We start from the raw sequence: 13888 nt of genomic DNA, 5'->3' as shown, positions 1-13888 counted from the left end.
ACACGCTGGAGGAACTCAGCAGGTCGGGCAGCATCCATGGAATAGATCGGTCGGGCGAAGGGTTCCGGCCCGAAACGTCAACCGATCTCTTCCACGGATGCTGCCCGACGTGCTGATTTCCTCCAGCGTGTTGTGAGTGCCACATGAATAATAACCTTCTTTAGTTCACAGAAATAAAACGCTTCATCTGTAATACTATCATTGCTACGTCTGATTTCCAACACCTCAGGCTGATCACTGAGAACCTTATTCCTATAGTGTATAACCTCGTCATTTTTATTATCTTGATGATCATTCGCTGCAAATGACGCAGCCAGTAACTGAACATACCCTATTTTAGTGACAATCCTTTTACCCTCACCAATATTATGAACCCTACGTCTTCCCCATTTTCTTAATCATTCCCCAAACATCCCCTAGTTTAATATCCCATCCAATATTATCACAATATGACCTCCAGTAAACCCTTTTCACAATCTTCTCCATTTTCCTCACCACGGCCTGTGCCATTTTATATTTAATACGATCACTCGGAGACTGATACTTCTTAACGTTCATAAAATCTTTACTTCCCTAATTGCATCTGCGCGCTTCTCAGTCCACCATGGTACAGCCTTTCTCATATTAATTCTGTTTGTAACGGGAAGTGATTCCCATTAGTTTGCTGAATAACGTGACAAAACCTTTCATTGCAAAAATACGCAACTTCCTCAACATTCTGTAGCAGTTCCAGAATTACTATGAACATTAAATCTCGTGCCTTTCTATTTTTCGAAGCTCCGTATACCTCTCCAGGAGACTCTTAAAAGATCCTATGTCATAGTCCGGTCCGTGAAGTCCGTGTTCGGTTTCACGCTGCGGTCCATGGTTCCTTGTTCCGGGCTTTCTGGTTTTCCGCAGTTTCTGTTATGGGCACACGTTTCTTGTTTTGGGGTTGAGACACAAATACCTCTGCAAACCAGGGATTCCCTGCTGGACTGTCCTGTTCCCCTCCCTGTCTTTGCCCCCCTCGCCCGACTCTCTGCCTGGATACCTCGCCTGACTCTCTGCCTGCTCACCTAGCCTGCATACCCCGCCTATATACCCCGCCAGTATCGCTGAAGTCTTACCGCCGGAGCAAGACCTTGTTAGGTCAAAATAAGGAACTGTTTTTCGTTGTGTGAAATTCTTTCTCTGTGTCCACGCCTTCGCTAGGTAGATCCGGCCGTTTGCCGCTACCTAGTGTTGGGATCTGTCTCTGTGTCCACGCTTCGCTAGGTGGGTCCGGCCGTTAGCCGCCACCTTGTGTTATGAGTCCCGGCCCTACGTCATGTTGCCAAGGAGGGGTCCCGGCTCTGTGTTATGTGTGTGAGTCCCGGCCCTACGTTCTGTTCCCAACGAGGGGTCCTGGCTGTGTGTTATGCGTGTGAGTCCCGGCCCTACGTCCTGTTCCCAAGCAGGGGTCCCGGCACTGTGTTCGGAGCTCCTGTCTCTTCTACTCCAAGTCTCCGTGCTCCTGAAGTACCTCGTCCAGTCCGTGCCTAGTCCAGTCGTATCAGAGTTCTGTCCATGTGCCTTTTCCTGTCCTTGCGTATCGTCCTACCCAGGAGTTCCTCACCCAAGCCGTGTCCAGTCTTGCAGCCTCAAGACCCAAGACCCCAGCCTGCAGGCTCAAGACCCAAAACCCCAGCCTGCAGCCCTCAAGTCCAAGACCCCAAATCCAAGACCACAGCCGGCAGCCAAACTCAAGATCCAAGTCCCCAGCCGGCAGCTAAGCTCAGGATCCAAAACCCCAGCCAGCAGCCAACCTCAAGACCAAGACCCCAGCCTGTCTCCAAGTTCAAGATCCAAGACCCCAGCCTGTCTCCAAGATCCCAGCATGTCTCCAAGCTCGATCCGAGAAACCAGTCTGTCTCCAAGTTCAAGATCCAAGACCCCAGCATGTCTCCAAGCTCGATCCAAGACCCCAGCATGTCTCCAAGCTCGATCCAAGACCCCAGCATTTCTTCAAGCTAGGTCCGAGACCCCAGCCTGTCTCCAAGTTCAAGATCCAGGACCCCAGCATGTCTCCAAGCTCGATCCAAGACCCCAGCATGTCTCCAAGCTCGATCCAAGACCCCAGCCTATCTCCAAGCTCAAGATCCGAGACCCTAGCCTGTCTTCAAGCCTCAAGACCAAGACCCCAAGCCTGTCTCCAAGCCTTAAGCCTCAAGGACCCAGCCTCCAGTCCTGCAGTCATGTCATGTCCATGCCTGGTTCTGCGGCCCGAGTCCGAGGCAAGACCCAGGTTCTGGGTCCTTGTCCAGTCTCCGGCTCAGGGTCCAAGCCCTAGCCTGCTTTCTTGTCCCTGCTCCTTGTCTGCATCCTGTCACGTCCCTGCTCTAGTAAAATCCTGTTCCTCGTACTTCAGTGTTTGCGTTTTGCATTTGGCTCCGTTCCCAACGCCTCTTTGTGACATGTTATTATATCCGCCTCCACCACTATGGTCGGCAATCTATTCCATGCACTCAGTCCTTGTGCAGGCTACTCTAAGAGTTAACCGCCAGGTTGAGTCAGTGGTGAAGAAAGCCAATGCAATGTTGACACTCATTTCCAGAGGTATAGAATATAAGAGCAGGTATGTGATGTTGAGGCTCTATAAGGCAGTTGTGAGACTACACTTGGAGTACTGTGTGCAGTTTTGGACTTTTTTTTTTGAAACGATATATTGATATTGGAGAGTTTTCAGAGTGGATTCACGAGAATGGCAGCCCTAACGTGAAGAAGAGTAGGTAATGACAGTGATCGAGCCGAGACTTACACACTATATAGAGCACTGTGCAAAAGTCTTAGGCACATATTCATAGCTGAGGTGCCTAAGGCATTTTCAGATTTTCATTCTAATTGTTTTCGATCTTGTATCCTAGGAGTACAGTGTACAGATCTGGTCACCAATGTACTGAAATGATATCAATAATCTTGAAAGGTTACATTTGTAATGATGTTCTTAGGACTTATGAGCCTGAGTTAGAGGGAAAGAGCCAATAGTTTTAGACTCACTCAAACAGAGGAGGCTCCCCCTCATGTTGGCTGGGACTAGAACAAGGGGTCATAGTTTAAGGGTGAAAGGTGAAACGTTCCAAGGGACATTGAAAGAGAAATTCTTCACTCAGAAGGTAGTGAGAGTGTGGAATAAGATCCCGTGAACTGGTGAATGCAGGTTCAATTGCAACATTTAGGAGAATCTTGGGTAGTTACGGGGAACGAACGTTTATTGAATACCATGGTCCGGGTGCAGGTCGATGCAGACTACACCTGACAACAGGTCGCCACAGTATGGAAGAGCCAGCTGGTCCATTCCGCTTGAATAGAAATAATAAAATAACCGTTTTCCGGTACCTTGCCTGTGGCTAGTCAAGTCCCAAGTAATCACATCATATACCTCTCTCAATAATCTGCAGTATATCCCGCAAGGCTCTGGAGAAATGTCCACCTTACTGTTCTTTAACAATAGAAACACTGGCTACTTAGTTGTTCTGTAGTTAAACACATTAAAAAAACAATTTGAATAGGAAAGGTTTTCTCATAAATCCTTACAGCAGGGAAATGCCCTTGAGCCGCCATGCCCTTGCGAGTGAGATGTACAATGACAAATGCAGGAAGATGGGGCCATTTTGATAGGGACCATGTCGGCATGAATGGGGTGAGCCGAAGGGCCAGCGTTAATGTCTTGTCCCAAACGTTACCTCTATTCCTATCAATCGATGTTGCCTGACCTGTTGAGTTACTTGCACTGCTGCATACAATTCTTGTTAACATGTTTTGTGCTGGAATATTGAAAAGGAATTCACCAGGATTGTTGGGGTTTTGCGTCATGTGACGACATTGTTCAGTTTTCATCTACATACGAGTCAAGGGATCCAAATTCATAACTCCCTCAAAGTGGCTGCACGGAGCGATAGGTTGGCGAATGCGGCCTAGCGTCTGCCACATTCACATCTGCCTCCTGTAGTCGAGGTGAAGAGTTCCAGTGTCAGGTAGCTATGTTGCATATTTATAAATCTCTGGTTTACCTCTAGCTGCAGTATTGCATTCTATAATAGGGAAAATGTGGAGGTGTTGGAAGGTGAGTAAAAGTGGTTTACCAGGAAGCCGCCTGGATAAGGCAAGACTGGACAATTTATGGATATTTTTTCCTGAGCACCAGAGGCTGAGGGAGGCCTGACAGAAATTAATGGTAATATGATATGACACGATATTTCCTCGGACCTTGAGAGAGACTAGTGTAGAAATTGCAGGGGCCCTGGCAGAAATATTTAGCCACGGATATGGTGCCGGAGGACTGGAGGGCAGCTCAGGTCGTTCCGTTGTTTAAAAAAGGCTCCCAAAGTAAACCAGTTAATTACAGGCCGCTGAGCCTGACATCTGTAGTAGGTAAACTATTGGAAGGTGTTCTGAGAGATCGGATATACAAGTATTTGGACAGCCAAGGGCTGATTAAGGATAGTCAGCATGGTAGTGCGTGGTAGATCGTGTTAATGAATCTTGCAGAGTTCTTCGAGGAGGTTACCAAGAAAGTAGACAAAGGAAATACTGTGGATGATGTTCACATGGACTTTACTAAGGCCTTTGACAAGGTCCCACATGGGAGGTTAGTTCAGAAGGTTCATACACTAGGTATCCTTGGAGAGGTTGTAAACTGGATTCGAAATTGGCTGTGTGGGAGAAGACAGAAAGTGATAGTGGATGATTGCTTATCAGACTGGAGGCTTCTGACTATTGGGGTGCCTAAAGTATCTGTGCTAGGACCACTGGTGTTTCTTGTGTATATCAGTGATCTGGATAATAATGTGATAAATTGGATCAGCAAGTTTGCTGATGACACTAAGATTGGAGACGTTGTGGACAGCGAGGAAGGCTTCCAATGCTGGAAGAGGAATCTGGACCGGAAAAATGTGCCAAAAATGGCAGATGGAATGTAATGCAAACAAGTTGAGGTGCTGCATTTTGGAAGGACAAATCAAGGTAGGACATACACAGTAAATGGTAGGGCACCGAGGTTGCGGTGGAACAAAGGGATATGGGAGTTCAGATACATAATTCCCTGAAAGTGGCGTCACAGGTAGACACGGTTGTAAATAAAGCTTTTGGCATCCTTGCATTCACAAATCAAAGTATTGAGTACAGGCGTTGGGATGTTATGGGGAAGTTGCATAAGACATTGGTGAGGACAAATTTGTAGTATTGCGCACAGTTCTGGTCACCTAACTACAGGAAGGACATCGGTAAGACTGAAGGAGTGCAGAGAAGATTCACTACGATGTCGCCGGGTCTTCAGGAGTTGAGTTACAGAGAAAGATTGAACAGGATAGGACTTTTCTCCTTGGAGATTAGAAGAATGACGGGAGAATTGATAGAGGTTTACAAAATTATGAGGGATATGGACAGAGTAAATGGGAATAAGCTCTTTTCACTTAGATGAGGAGAGATGAATACGAGAGGACATGGCTTTAGGGTGAAAGGGGAAAGGTTTAGGGGGAATATTGGGGGGAACTTCTTCACTCAGAGAGTGGTGGGAGTGTGAAACGAGCTGCCATCTGACGTGGTAAAAGCGGGCTCACTCTTACGTTTTATGAATAAATTGTATAAGTACATGAATGGGAGTGGTCTGGAAGGTTATGGACTGGATGCAGGTCATTGGGACTAGTGGAATAATGTTTCAGTACAGACTAGATTGGCCGAATGGCCTGTTTTCTATGCTGTGGTGTTCTAGAGTTCTATGGTTTTATGAGAGTCACAGACAGAGTGGACAGCCAGTGTTTTTTCCCTGAGGTTGCAACGTATGAAAACAGAGGCAATGCATTTCATGTGAAAGAGGGAACACTGCCTCTTTTGATTCTTTTTTTCGGCAGAATTTATTTTGTGATTTAGTGGAATTTTGTATCTTTTCCCCACATTCCTGCGGTAAAAAAACGAACAACTTACATCAGACAGTGATGTTAATCCTGACGCAGAATGTTTAAATGTGTGGGGAATGGAGCGATGCGCACCTGGTGATGCAGAAGGGATTGGTTTAGAAAGGCACGAAGTTACCAGTTCAATTGGTTCAGAACTGCACAGTGAGCAGAGGGGCCTTTACCCCTGCTGTACTGATCTACGATCGTGAGTCCACACCTGGAGTACTGTGTGTAACTTTGGACAGCCGCCTTAGGAAGGACGTGATTAACCTACAAAGGTGCAGTGAGGATTCACGAATTTTCTTGCCGGGACTGGAGGACTTGGGTCAGAAAGGGCCTCGATCGTGACTCTGGAATGATCACGATACTAACGGTGACGCCACATTGATTCTCCCCTCTGCCACCAAAGGCCCCACTGTCACGAAACAATTGTAGGCTAAAGTAAAGGGTAAAAAAAACACACACAATGAACACCTATTTTGATATAGAACTACAACTCCCATAAGGCACTGCACAGCATGGCCGCAAGAGTTAATTGAACTACAACTCGCGGCATGCACCGCACTCAATCGGAGGCACCTGAAGGACGGAGTAGCCATCTAGAAATTGTAGTCTAATGTTCTCGGCTCCTCAGCCACTCTCTGTTTCAACACTATGACAACGTAGAGAGGGACTGATTATGTGACAGAGGTAGCTCTGACCCACCTCCGTCCTCTGCTGTCAATGGCTGATGTGCCTGTCGGTCAAATGTGAATTTAAACGATGATTAGTTAATCTGAACGTCAGTCATGGAGAAAGGGAAACATGAAAATTCTATTTACGTTGCTCTCTGAAAACAGAGGCAGCTGAAGTTCCACAGGGTAAAGTACTATTGGGCGGGTCCTATGCAGAGGCCTTGCAAAAGTTAAACTGAATGTTTATAAAGTGGTACCAGACATAGAAAAGTCTGTGACGTCAGAGGGTATATGTTGTTATCACAGTTCAATTCCGAAAGATACTTCACTGATGGATAAATTTGTGATTTTTATAACGGACGTGGTGAATGGTACTGCTCGGACATCTAGTCGTAATGATGAAACTCAAATTATTGTGAAAGCAACACAAAAGTTCTTCTTTGTAGTGCTGGATTATTTTGTCATTAGGTGTGATAAATTAGTTGGCAGTGATGTTGCCATTTTTAGGAAGGGACGTGGAATCGAGTTGTGAATTGAATGAAATATATGTCACAGCTGTAGCAGAAATATTTGATTCAACAGGAATGAAAGTGGTTTAATGTTTTATGTGATGAGCGTCTGCCAGGGCTGAATGTGGAGAGGATGACGTGGGTTTTTGTAATGAAACGTTCTGTCACATTATTCATCAAACAGCTTTGAAAGTGATTGCTGTGAAAAAGAGCATTTATAGGAGAAAGGATGTAGCATGGTGGACTGAGAAGTATGCAGAGGCATTTGGGGAGGAAAATAAGTTGTTTAGGAAAGTTAAGAAGTATCAGTCTTCTGATAAGAAGCATATCGGGTAAAAAGAAATCAAATGCAGGCTTAATTATAATCTTTGGGGGTTGATAGCTTTCATTTAAAATCTTTCAATGGGAGTGAATTTAATTTAATTCACGGTACTGTGTTTAATTAAGTATAATCTATAGGGTTTTATGGGATAATAGAGCGTTAGATAGAAGAGGCAGTGAGGGTATTAATTCCCAATTGTCTGCAACACACTCTGCTCCAGATGGCAGCGAAATTTGCCTTAAAGTTGGAGTTTCGACCGTCATTTACCCAAACACCGCCTTTTTTCACGTTAGCCAATCATTGAAGGGGACTGCAGAGACTGGTGTGATTGACATTGGAACAGCAAACCAGCATCAGACGTGTGAACAGACTGCGAGGCTACTGGGCGGGAATATAAATTCATGAAGAAATCAACAGACCAATGGGTGTCCCGCAATCCGGAGTTCTTTGATTGACATCTGGAGGGTCCAATGATGTACTGAGACTCCAAGAATTTGCTTGCCCACCCCGACCACACGCACTATGCTAATATTTCGGAGCTGTCCGTCGTTGGGACAATCAGCCCGGGAACAAACAGCTGGGAGATCAGGCGGTGAATGTGAGGAGCTGGCGTCTGCACTGGAGAAATTGCCGCCGCTTTCGGCTTGTGCTCAGGACGCGGCTTTATTAATGAACTGTAGCACCGAGGTGACCGGATATTTCAGCGCTCTGATTATCTGCTCCCTGAATTTCGACTGAGTCACCGCGTAAATAAATGTGTTCGTGCAGCAGCTAAAATTCTTCAGCAAAACACCGACGTAGTAAAAGATCCATTCAGAATCATTGAAATCGTATCCTGAGACCTGATAACATATGACATTTACAACGTTCGTCATCCACAGGAGGATGAAGCTGCCGGAGAGGGTGAAGAGTAAAACCACAGACCTCCTCCTGCTCTCCATCTCCGGGTCACCGCGGTTCTCCCCCTTGCTCTGACCCTTCAGCCCCTTACGGACCCGACTGGCCACTATAATGTGCCTGACTGTCAGAGCGTTGAGCAGCAGGATCCCAGCGAAAGGGAGGGACGGAGTTAAAACCGTATCGAGCCAGTCATATCCTACCCACCCGGGGTCAGTGAGATAATTGTTCACGGGTTTACAGAACCACGGGATATCGTTGATAATCACCCAGGGTTCCCGTGTGAAGTACCGGGGAATATTTTTCAGACAGAACAGTACGCCGGTTGTTGTTAGAACCACAGCCGCAGTTTTCCCGGTGCAATATTTTGTTTTCAGCTTCTGGCAGCAAATGGCAACAAACCGATCAAAGGTGAAAGTGACGGTGAACCAGACAGAACAGTCTGTGGCTGTGAACATCAGTACATCGATAACACTGCACACAGGGGTGATGCTCAGAAAACTCCTCCGGAAGTAAAACGTTCTGATTCGATATAAAATTACATTGGTGACAACGGCCAGTAAGTCAGCCCCTGCCATGGCCACCAGGTAGCGAGTAGTGCAGACAGAGAGGCCGCACTTTCCCCGGGACAGGATCACAATCGCCGCTAAGTTCACTGGAGGGAGGGAGGGAGGGGGAGAGATAGATAGAGACAGAGAGAGGGGTGAGAGAGCGAGAGAGAGAGAGGCAGAGAAAGAGAGGGAGAGAGAGAGAAGGAGAGAAAGAGAGAGAGAGAGACAGAGAGAGAGGGGTGAGAGAGAGAGAGGGAGAGAGGGAGAGAGAGAGGGAGAGAACAGACACTGGGCGTTACTGAACACATTGTCCGGGAATTAACACGAGACCGGGTTTCAGCTAAAGATCAGGAGTGCTGGAGTCTATGAACGGCTGCTAATGTAAATCAGACACTGGTCACACTGTCTCTGACCTGCTTTCCTCAGTGTGGGGATAAGACGATGAGTGAGCAATCCTAGGCGATAAAAACGAGCTGTATGAACAACAACGATCATTCCGATTCCGGTCGTTAACGGGGCCAGTTTCACTGATTTACCCCTGATTGGCCAGGCCTCTGGAAACTCAGCATCTGATGCGGCCACGAATGCATACAAGAGCAGCGCACATCAAATACTGGAGGGACTCAGCTGGTGAAGCTGCATCCGTGGAATTTTACAAACCGTCCTTTCGGGCCGAGATCCTTATTGAGCACGAAGCAGTGCACGGATTTATATAACAATATAACAATTACAGCACGGAAACAGGCCATCCCGGTTCTTCTAGTCCGTGCCGAACTCTTACTCTCACCTAGTCCCACAGACCTGCACTCAGCCCAAAACCCTCCATTCATTTCCTGTCCATATAGCTGTGCAATTTAACTTTAAATAACAACATCGAACCTGCCTCAACCACTTCTGCTGGAAGCTTGTTCCACACAGCTGCCACTCTCTGAGTAAAGAAGTTTTTCCTCATGTTACCCCTAAATGTTTGCCCTTTAACTCTCAACTCATGTCCTCTTGTTTGAATCTCCCCCACTCTCAATGGAAAAAGCCTATCCACGTCAACTCTATCTATCTCCCACAAAATTTTAAATATCTCTATTAAGTCCCCCCTCAACCTTCTAGGATCCAAAGAATAAAGACCCAACTTGTCCAACCCTTCTCTGTAAGTTAGGTGATGAAACCCAGTTAACATTATAGTAAATCTTCTTTGTACTCTCTCAATTTTGCTGACTTCTTTCCTGTAATTCGGTGACCAGAACTGTACACAACTCTCCAAATTTGGCCTGACCAATGCCTTGTACAGTTTCAACTCCTGTACTCAATGCTCTGATTTATAAAGGACAGCATACCAGAAGCTTTCTTCACCGCCCTATCCACATGAGATTCCACCTTCAGGAAACTATGCACCATTATTCCTAGATACCTCTATTCTACTGCATTCTTCAATGCCCTACCATTTACCATGTGTGTCCTATTTTGATGAGTCCTACTAAAATGTAGCACCTCACATTTACCAGCATTAAACTCCATCTGCTATCTTTCAGCCCACTCTTCTAACTGGCCTAAATCTCTCTGCATGCTTTGAAAACCTACTTCATTATGCAGAACTCCACCTATCTTAGTATCTTCTGCATACTTACTCATCCAATTTACCACCCCATCATCCAGATCATTAATGTATATGACAAACAGCATTGGACCCTGCACAGATCCCTGAGACACATCACTAGTCACCGGCCTCCAATCTGACAAACAGTAATCGAACACACTCTCTGGCGTCTCCCATCCAGCCACTGCTGAATCCATTTTACTCCTTCAATATTAATACCTAACGATTGAACCTTCCTAACTAACCTTCCGTGTGGAACCATGTCAAAGGCCTGACTGAAATGCATAGAGACAACTTCCACTGCTTTACCCTCGTCAACTTACGACGGGTCTCAGAGGGAAAACAGGAACAACGTAGCAACCTGAGGCTGAGTGGCTCCGTTAATGGATTAATTCTACAGATCAGTTCAATAACACACGTTGGCAGATTGGTTCAGCTGATCTGACCCAATTTTTGACCAACAGGCAGTGGGATCCGACTGTGACAGTCTCTACAGGCAGACCTGAAACACAGGACCAGGGATTCTCTCTGATCACTAACTCAGAAACAGAGAACTTTACAATGTAAACCCCACCCAGTCAACTTTTCCTGGATAGCTGCCTGTCCCCAGTACTGGGACAGAACTGGACAAAGTCCAGTTAAAACTCTTGCAGTCACACCTTCGCGGAGAGCTGCATCCCTGACATTCAACAGGCCGTCGTTTTGGACCGAGACCCTCCGTCAGGACGAAACGATGCCCCGATTTACGACGCGTCTCAGAGAGAAAGCAGAAACAAGTTAGTAACCTAAGGCTGAGTTGTTACTTTAATGGATTAAATCTACAGCGCAGTTCAATTCGATAATACACAGCAACAGATCCGCGGACACTGGTGCAGGTGATCAGACCCAGATTATTGACCAACAGTCAGTAGGATCCGACTGAGAGACTTCAGAGGAAGACATAAAACCACAGGACCTGGGGTTCTATCTGATCAATAACTCAGAAACGGTGAACTTCGCAATGTAAATCCCTCCTAGTCACACCTTCCCAGAGAGATGCCTCTCCCCAACGCCGGGAAAAATCACGACAACTTCTCATGAAAACCTCCCAGTCACACCTTCCTGGAGAGCCGCCTGCCCCCACCACTGGGATAACTCTGGACAAGTTCCCGTCAGCACCCTCCCAGTCACACCTTCCCGGAGAGCCGCCTTCCGCCACCACTGGGACAACTCTGGACAAATTCCCATCAACACCCTCCCAATCACACCTTCCCGGAGAGCCGCCTGCCCCCACCACTCGGATAACTCTGGACAAATTCCCATCAACACCCTCCCAATCACACCTTCCCAACACCGGGGAAAATCACGACAAATTCCCATTAAAACTTGCCAGTCTCACCTTCCCGGAGAGCCGCCTACCCCCACCACAGGGACAACTCTGTAGAGGGTCCCATTTACTTCCTCCCAGTCACACCTTCCCGGAGAGCCGCCTGCCCCTACCATTGGGACAACTCTGTAGAGAGTCCCATTTAATTCCTCCCAGTCACAGCCTCCCGGAGAGCTGCTCGTCCACAGCACTGGAGCAACGCAGGACAAGGTCTCATTCACGGCAATAATAACATTAGAGTCGATCCCATGAGTTAGGGGAGAGACAGAAGTTTAGTTCCGCTTGTTATTAAATATGAAAAGATCAGAGTGTTGAACTGACAGGATCGATATCTCTGACGGATATTTTTCTCTTAATGATCATCAAGATAGAAGCTTGTCAAATGATCATAAATAGCTTAACACCGGTTAACACACAGAAACAGCAAAAATATTAATTCTTCTGCTCACCCACCGGGAACTCCAATGACGGCAATCAACAAGTACAATATTTTCTCCACACTTTTGTACCTATCCAACATTGCAGACATTTCTCTGTCCAGTGATTTGTCCCTCTGTGCTCCAGGCGATTTCTCGGAATGAAATGTTGAGGCAGCACATGGTTTTAATACCATTTAGCGGCTCCACGGGGACTGACATCAACAAATTTAAAAATAAAGGTTTTTAAATTATTCACAAACCGATTACATCAGACAGGTGTAATCCCCGCGGTGTCAGATTGTGATGAAATTAACGATTTAATATTTAGAACATTCGTGGGAGATAGCTTTTCTGAAAAATGTTGACTGAACCAAATCCATGAACTACCAAAATTGTCTGTGCAACCCCAAATCCGCTGACATTCCCAAACTTGTGCACCTCCCCAAACCCATCTTCACCCCCGTTTCAATGGGTGCCCCCAAATCTACCGACACCTCCATATTCACTGACAAATCTCCATTTCTGCACACAGCAGCAATTCCCTGTGCACGTCCATATTCGCCAAAACCCCCTTAAATCAGCGCACTCTACAAATCTGCCTGCACCCCGAAATGTTTGTGCACCCCGAACCTGCCGGCACACTCACATGCACATTAGATTATCTCAGAGCAAGAATCATTTCGTGCAGTTCACAAAATATCTGCCTCCACACCAAAAAAATGGTAAGAACCGAGGCCAAGGTCCAAGTTGCATTTAATATTAAAGTCTGTATCAATGAAACAACGTTGAGATTCGGCACATCTCCAAATCCACCGGGATTCCTAAATCTGAGCGTATCTGCAAATGTGTGTGCACTGTGAGGGTATTCTGGAGTGCCCCCATTAACTGTTTGAAGAGAGAGAGAGAGTTATTGATCACCGATGATTGTTTTGAAGAGAGAGAGAGAAGAAGATTAACGGTTGGACTGCCACGTTAAGACACGGGAGGTAACTTTGGATTTCTACTTTGGAGATAGCACCGAGCAGCTGGAAAGTTGCTATGGTGACCGACAGCACATTATTGATGTGACTTTCAAGGACTTGTTGCCTGCTTGCATTTCTTCACAGACAAAGGAAGCAGGGACTCTTTGAATGACGGGTGATGCTCAGCACGGTGAGATAAGTAGGAGGTCAGATGATATAGACCTCAGACACATGATCTGGACACTGAATGAGCATTGCTGTGCCCGCAGAGAAAGTGGGTTTTGGAGGATCGATCAGGCGAATCGACCTAATTGCTCTTCCAGTGAAGGAGAAGGGGTTGACTGGTGGGGAGTTCTCTATGTGTCCACCCTTGCCGAGGTGATAGCTCCACCACAGAAAACCGGTCCCCCCTTGTTACAGTCACAGTCGGTGACTTGTGAAGGATTTCGGCGGACGACGAGAAGATCGACGGCATCAGCTCACCTGAAGATTCAACTCCCTCCCCTCCCCCCACCCTCTCTCTCTCTCTCTCTCTCTCTCTCTCTCTCTCTCTCTCTCTCGCTCTCTCTCCTCCCCGACCCCACGCTACTGAGCTAAATACCATGAACTGAACTGAACTTTACCCATCATCGGAAGACAGTAACTTTTTACCCCGAGACATAAAGAAACTTGGTTTTTCATA

The 13888-nt window shown here is 46.6% G+C and overlaps 1 pseudogene; it reads right to left on the bottom strand.

Moving 5' to 3' along the window:
- Positions 1-8070: 8070 nt before the first annotated feature.
- LOC140185464 (probable G-protein coupled receptor 139) lies at positions 8071-12438 on the bottom strand (annotated as a pseudogene).
- Between the last annotated feature and the right edge of the window lie 1450 nt (positions 12439-13888).

Source organism: Mobula birostris, chromosome 20 (genome assembly GCF_030028105.1).
Source record: "Mobula birostris isolate sMobBir1 chromosome 20, sMobBir1.hap1, whole genome shotgun sequence".
In the NCBI taxonomy this organism is placed as follows: domain Eukaryota; kingdom Metazoa; phylum Chordata; class Chondrichthyes; order Myliobatiformes; family Myliobatidae; genus Mobula; species Mobula birostris.
This window is presented reverse-complemented; position numbering and strand designations above follow the sequence as displayed.